The following is an 11,866-nucleotide window of genomic DNA, read 5'->3' as shown; positions in this document are numbered from 1 at the left end:
TTGAAATATGAAATACAACCACACATTTGTTTTTAATACAACGACAATAAAAAAATTGGTGCCTCCTGAAATCGCTTTGGGACACATTGTCACAAAATATTTTGAACGCCAGGAGGGTGATAAATAGGGTTTAATCAAGGACAGCTAGGATCGACTTAAGGACCGTGAAACCTTAAGTAAAAATATGATTATTTGAATTTCAATTCGGTTTCATGGGACGCGGCGAAGTCTAACGGTAAAGATTCTCGCAATAACTAGAAGCAGGACGTTTCTTTATATAAGGGCTGTATCTGTATCAATATTTTTTTAAAGACTCAAAATTTCAAAATTTGATAAAGGATCGCTGACTCGTTTCGCAAATGATGACAGATAAAAGTATTGAAAATTGTGACCCTTTGTGGGTGAGGTATAAGAAGGGGTTCGCAGATATATAATCTCCACAAGAGATCTTGTGTTACCAAAAATGTTTGTATGTGTAAATTTGAAGAGAGAGAAGAGTTGGATGCTTATGTTGTTTTCTTTGAGCGTTTTTTTTTTCAAAATCTTGAAACCTAAGTGGGGGAGGTACCAGAAGAAATTCTCCGATCTCTTTTATCTTTATAACAGATCTTGTGTTGATGAAAATATTAAGGTGTACCAAGTGTGAATGGAATCGGATATTAAACTCGCGTTTTTATTAAAAATTTTTTACATTTACATTTGCTTTTTTAAGTTTTATTGAACGAAAGCACAAAACTGTCGGAAATAGCATCAAATTTTAGAATAAGTTTAGGTTTGTTAGAATTGGTCACCTTTGGCACGAATTATGGCCTTCAAACGGCCAATGAAACCGTCACACGTTGCCCGAATGTTGCTCAGCGGTATTTAGGACCATTCCCGGCGAAGCGCTTGCTTGAGGTGATCTATACTTTGGTATTTTTTAGTGCCAACCTTGCTTTCTACAATTCTTCAAAAAAATAGTCCAACGGATTGGTATCCGGAGATTTTGGTGGCCATTGTGCGCTGGAAATTAAGCGAGGAACTTCATTTTGTAACTATTCTTGGGTGGCGCGTGCTGAGTGCGATGGTGCTGAGTCCTGTTGGAATGTCCAAGGTCTGCGGCCAAAATGTTTGCGTGCCCAAGGCTTTAATACACCCTCCAGAATATCTTCGCGATAATATTCGGCATTTATTCTGATGCCACGGTCGATTAATACGAGCGGAGAGCGACCATCGGCAGTTATGGCGGCCCATACCATCACCATGGCCGGCGTTTGAATTCTGGTGGCCAACCAAATGTGCACATTTTCAGCTGACCTTTCTGGCAAGTAAAAACGATTATTTTGTTTGTTTACAAACTGCTTGGCAATGAATGTTTTCTCATCGGAGAAAATCAAATTCGGCAGTTCACAACTTTCGGCCAAGCGAAGCAACTCTTTAGCTCTTTTGAGTCTATTTCCTTTCTATTGCGGTGTAAGTTCTTGCACTTTTTGGAATTTCAATGGCTTACCCCAAGCTCATTTTTTAATATTTGCCGAATGGAATAATGCGATATGTTTAGCTCACGAGCCATTTTTCGGCCACTGCGAGGCGATTTTCGATCAAGTCGCTTCTTTGCTTTTCGAACCATTTCTGCTGATATTGCTGTTTTCTTCCGTTCACTTCCATGACGTCGGGCTACGCTACCAGTATCACGGTAACGAGCGATGGTACGGGACACAAAAGATTTATTCACATTTAAATGCTGGAGTGCTCTAACGATAGCCACTTGTGGTTTTCCAGCCAAATATAAAGAATTGACATTATCAAACTTGAATTGCATCACGAATTACTTTTTTCTGGAAAATTCTCATCAAAATGCTTTTGTCCGCTTGTAAACAATATAATGAGCTATTACTGGAATAATTTTAGCAGCTGTCGGACGAGTGGCTTAGAAATAACAGCAGTCTGAAGTTGATTGCATTTTTTTCATCTCACCCTGTATATCCCATATATTTACTATCGGCATCTACGTAACGGTCATAAGTGATCTTTTCGTCTATTTGTGATTTCACCGCCATTAAAAATATTCGCGGTTTAATAGAAAATTTGACTTTTATTTAACACAAATGTTATGGCCTATTTCGCCTCCTAAGTATTGCCCGATGACCATCAAAATTGAAAGGCTTCTGCCCAGCTCTAAGCTGTAGCCTCATGCTAACTTCCGCATCGGTTGGTCTACAATAGCAACTTGTAGAGCAACTGCAAAATCAGGAGATTTTTCAGTTTTTGGTTCATTTTCACCCCAAAATGTTTTGAGACCATCTCCCAAAGCAATAGGCTTCTGTTCTGACCATAACCCCACCTCCATGCAATATTTCGGATCGGGCCATAATTGCGACCTGTAGCGTGATTACAAATTATAGCTAGATAGACTCAGCTCGGCGAGATAGAAAGATCCATATATAGTTTCCTATGTCGGGGATCAATATTTCGAGATGTTACATAATTTTTGGCCCAATCAAACTCTATAATACCCCCAGCTCATAGTGTTGTAGGGTATAATAACTAAACCTGGGAACGAAATGGATTGAAATTCTACGTTTATATATTTCACTTGTTTCATTATCAAATTTTACTTTGATAAAAATACGATTCTAATGTAACAATACATAACTTTTCCTGACTGTGTAACGTACAAAAAGATCGAACATCGTTTCGTTATAACAAAGCTGTTGCTGTTTTTGTATTACACTTGTAATCCAAGATTAGACCTCCTCTTCTTTTTTTGATAATTTTCAAAATTCCTAATAATTGAAATAAATGTTTACCCGTGTGTAATCGAGTTATGTGACCAGAATGACGTACATTGATCCATGACCTATGATGAATTTGAAAATAATGTAGGCGTGGGAAATTTGGTTGAATAAAAAACTTCCAATTTTTGTTGTTTCTTTAATGAAGCAAAGGTTTCATTACAGAAAATTATTGAAATTTTTTACCTCGGCCATGTGAAGCGAACATGGCCCGTAGCAATTTGTTTAATAAAATCATACAACCAAAAGTCTTGTAAACTCTTTATTGAAGAGGAATGACTGTGTTCGATGTGTTTATGATGTTTCCGACATTTATAGGAGGTTTAACTAAAGAAAACACACCTATACAACCTTTCCCCCCCCTCGCTATTTCTCAAATGCGTATGTAGTGTTTTTGATTGCACAAAACACTACGATAACTTAGTTTTCCTCTGTCATTTCTCAATCACCGGTTATGATTCACATCAACAAAATTTCCACTTGATTTATGGCGGAGATTTTGTTGAGAAAACATGTCACGTCAAAGAAACGTCAGACATAATTCGGTTCTTTCTTTTTTCCGTACTAGCTTTTTTTCTCTTGTTATCCAAACAACAAAAAACACGTGAAATGATGACAATAATCGGCAATAATTGTTCACCAATAATCATTGGCAATTAAAATTTATGATAAGAGCAATACAAAACAATTGTTAATTTACAATGTCTGTCAATTAGATTTGTATGGTGGTTTTTGTTTTTGCACGATGAAATGTGACATACACAGAGGAATAAATAGAAATTGTGATATTAAGGATTTGGCGAACATATAAAAGAGCTTTCAAATACAAGGCTTTTGTGGAGAGAAGACTTTTAGCAGATTTCAGCTTGCAATTTCTATGAGACATGCAAAACAGGTCCGCTATTAATGTCTCATCTAGTAGCAACTTATTTAGACAGTTAGTGCCATTTGAGCGACAAGAATTTCGAAATATTTTAAAATGGCCATAACTCCTTAAATATAGAGTTTTCGGCGTTTTTAACTATTATTTGTGATCACTTTTTAAAGCATGAATTATTGAATATTTTGAAATGGCCATAACTCCTTAAATATTGAGTTTTCGGCGTTTTTAGCTATTATTTGTGATCACTTTTCTAATCATGAATTATTGAATATTTCAAAATGGCTATAACTCCTTAAATATTGAGTTTTCTTCGATTTTAGCTATTCTTTGTGATCACTTATAGAGATATCAATTATTGAATATTTTAAAATGGCCATAACTCCTTAAATATTGAGTTTTCGGCAATTAAAGCATGAATTATTGAATATTTTAAAATTACCATAACTCCTTAAATATTGAGTTTTCGGCGTTTTTAGTTATTATTTGTGATCACTTTTCTAGGCATGAATTATTGAATATTTTAAAATGGCCATAACTCCTTAAATATTGAGTTTTCGGCGTTTTTAGCTGTTATTTGTGATCACTTTTCTAGGCATGAATTACTGAATATTTTAAAATGGCCATAACTCCTTAAATATTGAGTTTTCGACGTTTTTAGCTATTATTTGTGATCACTTTTTAAAGCATGAATTATTGAATATTTTAAAATGGCTATAACTCCTTAAATATTAAGTTTTCGGCAATTTAAGCTGTTATTTGTGATCACTTTCCAAAGCATGAATTATTGAATATTTTAAAATGGCCATAACTCCTTAAATATTGAGTTTTCGGCGATTTTAGCTATTATTTGTGATCACTTTTCTAGGCATGAATTATTGAATATTTTAAAATGGCCATAACTCCTTAAATATTGAGTTTTCGGCGATATTAGCTATTATTTGTTATCACTTATAGTGACATCAATTATTGAATATTTTAAAATGGCCATAACTCCTTAAATATTGAGTTTTCGGCGATTTCAGCTATTATTTGTGATCACTTTCTAGAGCATCAATTATTGAATATTTTAAAATGGCAATAACTCCTTAAATATTGAGTTTTTGGCAATTTTAGCTATAATTTGTGACCACTTTTTAAAGCATCAATTATTGAATATTTTAAAATGACTATAACTCCTTAAATATTGAGTTTTCGGCGTTTTTAGCTATTATTTGTTATCACTTATAGTGACATCAATTATTGAATATTTTAAAATGGCCATAACTCCTTAAATATTGAGTTTTCGACGTTTTTAGCTATTATTTGTGATCACTTTTTAAAGCATGAATTCTTGAATATTTTAAAATGGCCACAACTCCTTAAATATTGAGTTTTCGGCGATTTTAGCTGTTATCTGTATTCACTTTTCTAGGCATGAATTATTGAATATTTTAAAATGACCATAACTCCTTAAATATTGAGTTTTCGACGTTTTTAGCTATTATTTGTGATCACTTTTTAAAGCATGAATTCTTGAATATTTTAAAATGGCCACAACTCCTTAAATATTGAGTTTTCGGCGATTTTAGCTGTTATCTGTATTCACTTTTCTAGGCATGAATTATTGAATATTTTAAAATGACCATAACTCCTTAAATATTGAGTTTTCGACGTTTTTAGCTATTATTTGTGATCACTTTTTAAAGCATGAATTCTTGAATATTTTAAAATGGCCACAACTCCTTAAATATTGAGTTTTCGGCGATTTTAGCTGTTATCTGTATTCACTTTTCTAGGCATGAATTATTGAATATTTTAAAATGGCCATAAGTCCTTAAATATTGAGATTTCGGCGCTTTTAGATGTTTTTGTGATCACTTTTTAAATCATGAATTATCGAATATTTTAAAATGGCCATAACTCCTTAAATATTGAGTTTTCGGCATTTTTAGCTATTATTTGTGGTCACTTTTTAAAGCATGAATTATTGAATATTTTAAAATGGCCATAACTCCTTAAATATTGAGTTTTCGGCGTTTTTACCTATTATTTGTGGTCACTTTTTAAAGCATGAATTACTGAATATTTTAAAATGGCCATAACTCCTTAAATATTGAGATTTCGGCGCTTTTAGATGTTTTTGTGATCACTTTTTAAATCATGAATTATCGAATATTTTAAAATGGCCATAACTCCTTAAATATTGAGTTTTCGGCATTTTTAGCTATTATTTGTGATCACTTTTAAAGCATGAATTATTGAATATTTTAAAATGGCCATAACTCCTTAAATATTGAGATTTCGGCGTTTTTAGATGTTTTTGTGACCACTTATAGAGATATCAATTATTGAATATTTTAAAATGGCCATAACTCCTTAAATATTGATTTTTCGGCAATTAAAGCATGAATTATTGAATATTTTAAAATGACCATAACTCCTTAAATATTGAGTTTTCGGCGTTTTTAGCTATTATTTGTGATCACTTTTTAAAGTATAAATTATTGAATATTTCAAAATGTCCATAACTCATTAAATATTGATAATTTTAAAATGGCCATAACTCCTTAAATATTGAGTTTTCGGCATTTTTAGCTATTATTTGTGATCACTTTTCTAGGCATGAATTATTGAATATTTTAAAAAGACTATAACCCCTTAAATATTGAGTTTTCGGCGTTTTTAGCTATTATTTGTGATCACTTTTTAAAGCATGAATTCTTGAATATTTTAAAATGGCCATAACTCCTTAAATATTGAGTTTTCGGCGTTTTTAGCTAATATTTGTTATGACTTATAGAGACATGAATTATTGAAAATTTTAAAATTGAAAATTTAAATATTGTGTTTTCGTCCATTTTAGCTATTATTTGTGATCGCTTATAGAGATATCAATTATTGAATATTTTAAAATGGCTATAACTCCTTAAATATTGAGTTTTCGGCAATTAAAGCATGAATTTTTGAATATTTTAAAATGACCATAACTCCTTAAATATTGAGTTTTCGGCGTTTTTAGTTATTATTTGTGATCACTTTTCTAGGCATGAATTATTGAATATTTTAAAATGGCCATAACTCCTTAAATATTAAGTTTTCGGCGTTTTTAGCTATTATTTGTGATCACTTTTTAAAGCATGAATTATTGATAATTTTAAAATGGCAATAACTCCTTAAATATTGAGTTTTCGGCGTTTTTAGCTATTATTTGTGATCACTTTTCTAGGCATGAATTATTGAATATTTTATAATGGCCATAACTCCTTAAATATTAAGTTTTCGGCGTTTTTGGCTATTATTTGTGATCACTTATAGTGACATAAATTATTGAATATTTTAAAATGGCCATAATTCCTTAAATATTGAGTTTTCGGCGTTTTTAGCTATTATTTGTGATCACTTTTCTAGGCATGAATTATTGAATATTTTAAAATGGACATAACTCCTTAAATATTAAATTATTGGCGTTTTTAGCTATTATTTGTGATCACTTTTTAAAGCATGAATTATTGATAATTTTAAAATGGCCATAACTCCTTAAATATTGAGTTTTCGGCGTTTTTAGCTATTATTTCTGATCACTTTTTAAAGCATGAATTATTGATAATTTTAAAATGGCAATAACTCCTTAAATATTGAGTTTTCGGCGTTTTTAGCTATTATTTGTGATCACTTTTCTAGGCATGAATTATTGAATATTTTATAATGGCCATAACTCCTTAAATATTAAGTTTTCGGGGTTTTTAGCTGTTATTTGTGATCACTTTTCTAGGCATGAATTACTGAATATTTTAAAATGGCCATAACTCCTTAAATATTGAGTTTTCGACGTTTTTAGCTATTATTTGTGATCACTTTTTAAAGCATGAATTATTGAATATTTTAAAATGGCTATAACTCCTTAAATATTAAGTTTTCGGCAATTTAAGCTGTTATTTGTGATCACTTTCCAAAGCATGAATTATTGAATATTTTAAAATGGCCATAACTCCTTAAATATTGAGTTTTATTATTATCACTATTATTTGTTATCACTTATAGTGACATCAATTATTGAATATTTTAAAAAGACTATAGCCCCTTAAATATTGAGTTTTCGGGGATTTTAGCTATTATTTGTGATCACTTTTTAAAACATGAATTATTGAATATTCTAAATTGGCCATAACTCCTTAAATATTGAGTTTTCGGCGTTTTTAGTTATTATTTGTAATCACTTTTTAAAGCATCAAATATTGATAATTTTAAAATGGCCATAACTCCTTAAATATTGAGTTTTCGGCGTTTTTAGCTATTATTTCTGATTACTTTTTAAAGCATGAATTATTGATAATTTTAAAATGGCCATAACTCCTTAAATATTGAGTTTTCGGCGATTTTAGCTATTATTTGTGATCACTTTTCTAGGCATGAATTATTGAATATTTTATAATGGCCATAACTCCTTAAATATTAAGTTTTCGGCGTTTTTAGCTATTATTTGTGATCACTTTTTAAAGCATGAATTATTGATAATTTTAAAATGGCAATAACTCCTTAAATATTGAGTTTTCGGCGTTTTTAGCTGTTATTTGTGATCACTTTTCTAGGCATGAATTACTGAATATTTTAAAATGGCCATAACTCCTTAAATATTGAGTTTTCGACGTTTTTAGCTATTATTTGTGATCACTTTTCAAAGCATGAATTATTGAATATTATAAAATGGCCATAACTCCTTAAATATTGAGTTTTCGGCGATTTTAGCTGTTATTTGTGATCACTTTTTAAAGCATGAATTATTGATAATTTTAAAATGGCAATAACTCCTTAAATATTGAGTTTTCGGCGTTTTTAGCTATTATTTGTGATCAATTTTAGCTGTTATCTGTGATCACTTTTAAAAGCATGAATTATTGAATATTTTAAAATGGCTATAACTCCTTAAATATTGAGTTTTCGGCGTTTTTAGCTATTATTTGTGATCACTTTTTAAAGCATGATTGATTGAATATTTTAAAATGGCCATAACTCCTTAAATATTGAGTTTTCGGCGTTTTTAGCTATTATTTGTGATCACTTTTTAAAGCATGAATTATTGAATATTTTAAAATGGCCATAACTCCTTAAATATTGAGTTTTCGGCAATTAAAGCATGAATTATTGAATATTTTAAAATTACCATAACTCCTTAAATATTGAGTTTTCGGCGTTTTTAGTTATTATTTGTGATCACTTTTCTAGGCATGAATTATTGAATATTTTAAAATGGCCATAACTCCTTAAATATTGAGTTTTCGGCGTTTTTAGCTGTTATTTGTGATCACTTTTCTAGGCATGAATTACTGAATATTTTAAAATGGCCATAACTCCTTAAATATTGAGTTTTCGACGTTTTTAGCTATTATTTGTGATCACTTTTTAAAGCATGAATTATTGAATATTTTAAAATGGCTATAACTCCTTAAATATTAAGTTTTCGGCAATTTAAGCTGTTATTTGTGATCACTTTCCAAAGCATGAATTATTGAATATTTTAAAATGGCCATAACTCCTTAAATATTGAGTTTTCGGCGATTTTAGCTATTATTTGTGATCACTTTTCTAGGCATGAATTATTGAATATTTTAAAATGGCCATAACTCCTTAAATATTTAGTTTTCGGCGATATTAGCTATTATTTGTTATCACTTATAGTGACATCAATTATTGAATATTTTAAAATGGCCATAACTCCTTAAATATTGAGTTTTCGGCGATTTCAGCTATTATTTGTGATCACTTTCTAGAGCATCAATTATTGAATATTTTAAAATGGCAATAACTCCTTAAATATTGAGTTTTTGGCAATTTTAGCTATAATTTGTGACCACTTTTTAAAGCATAAATTATTGAATATTTTAAAATGACTATAACTCCTTAAATATTGAGTTTTCGGCGTTTTTAGCTATTATTTGTTATCACTTATAGTGACATCAATTATTGAATATTTTAAAATTGCCATAACTCCTTAAATATTGAGTTTTCGTCGATTTTAGCTATTATTTGTGATCACTATTTAAAGCATCAATTATTAAATATTTTAAAATGGCAGTAACTCCTTAAATATTGAGTTTTCGGCAATTTTAGCTATTATTTGTGATCACTTTTTAAAGCATCAATTATTGAATATTTTAAAATGACTATAACTCCTTAAATATTGAGTTTTCGGCGTTTTTAGCTATTATTTGTTATCACTTATAGTGACATCAATTATTGAATATTTTAAAATGGCCATAACTCCTTAAATATTGAGTTTTCGGCGATTTTAGCTGTTATCTGTATTCACTTTTCTAGGCATGAATTATTGAATATTTTAAAATGACCATAACTCCTTAAATATTGAGTTTTCGACGTTTTTAGCTATTATTTGTGATCACTTTTTAAAGCATGAATTCTTGAATATTTTAAAATGGCCACAACTCCTTAAATATTGAGTTTTCGGCGATTTTAGCTGTTATCTGTATTCACTTTTCTAGGCATGAATTATTGAATATTTTAAAATGGCCATAAGTCCTTAAATATTGAGATTTCGGCGCTTTTAGATGTTTTTGTGATCACTTTTTAAATCATGAATTATCGAATATTTTAAAATGGCCATAACTCCTTAAATATTGAGTTTTCGGCATTTTTAGCTATTATTTGTGGTCACTTTTTAAAGCATGAATTATTGAATATTTTAAAATGGCCATAACTCCTTAAATATTGAGTTTTCGGCGTTTTTACCTATTATTTGTGGTCACTTTTTAAAGCATGAATTACTGAATATTTTAAAATGGCCATAACTCCTTAAATATTGAGATTTCGGCGCTTTTAGATGTTTTTGTGATCACTTTTTAAATCATGAATTATCGAATATTTTAAAATGGCCATAACTCCTTAAATATTGAGTTTTCGGCATTTTTAGCTATTATTTGTGATCACTTTTAAAGCATGAATTATTGAATATTTTAAAATGGCCATAACTCCTTAAATATTGAGATTTCGGCGTTTTTAGATGTTTTTGTGACCACTTATAGAGATATCAATTATTGAATATTTTAAAATGGCCATAACTCCTTAAATATTGATTTTTCGGCAATTAAAGCATGAATTATTGAATATTTTAAAATGACCATAACTCCTTAAATATTGAGTTTTCGGCGTTTTTAGCTATTATTTGTGATCACTTTTTAAAGTATAAATTATTGAATATTTCAAAATGTCCATAACTCATTAAATATTGATAATTTTAAAATGGCCATAACTCCTTAAATATTGAGTTTTCGGCATTTTTAGCTATTATTTGTGATCACTTTTCTAGGCATGAATTATTGAATATTTTAAAAAGACTATAACCCCTTAAATATTGAGTTTTCGGCGTTTTTAGCTATTATTTGTGATCACTTTTTAAAGCATGAATTCTTGAATATTTTAAAATGGCCATAACTCCTTAAATATTGAGTTTTCGGCGTTTTTAGCTAATATTTGTTATGACTTATAGAGACATGAATTATTGAAAATTTTAAAATTGAAAATTTAAATATTGTGTTTTCGTCCATTTTAGCTATTATTTGTGATCGCTTATAGAGATATCAATTATTGAATATTTTAAAATGGCTATAACTCCTTAAATATTGAGTTTTCGGCAATTAAAGCATGAATTTTTGAATATTTTAAAATGACCATAACTCCTTAAATATTGAGTTTTCGGCGTTTTTAGTTATTATTTGTGATCACTTTTCTAGGCATGAATTATTGAATATTTTAAAATGGCCATAACTCCTTAAATATTAAGTTTTCGGCGTTTTTAGCTATTATTTGTGATCACTTTTTAAAGCATGAATTATTGATAATTTTAAAATGGCAATAACTCCTTAAATATTGAGTTTTCGGCGTTTTTAGCTATTATTTGTGATCACTTTTCTAGGCATGAATTATTGAATATTTTATAATGGCCATAACTCCTTAAATATTAAGTTTTCGGCGTTTTTGGCTATTATTTGTGATCACTTATAGTGACATAAATTATTGAATATTTTAAAATGGCCATAATTCCTTAAATATTGAGTTTTCGGCGTTTTTAGCTATTATTTGTGATCACTTTTCTAGGCATGAATTATTGAATATTTTAAAATGGACATAACTCCTTAAATATTAAATTATTGGCGTTTTTAGCTATTATTTGTGATCACTTTTTAAAGCATGAATTATTGATAATTTTAAAATGGCC

The sequence above is a fragment of the Musca domestica genome, unplaced genomic scaffold, assembly GCF_030504385.1.
Source record: "Musca domestica strain aabys unplaced genomic scaffold, Musca_domestica.polishedcontigs.V.1.1 60, whole genome shotgun sequence".
In the NCBI taxonomy this organism is placed as follows: Eukaryota; Metazoa; Arthropoda; class Insecta; order Diptera; family Muscidae; genus Musca; species Musca domestica.
This window is presented reverse-complemented; position numbering follows the sequence as displayed.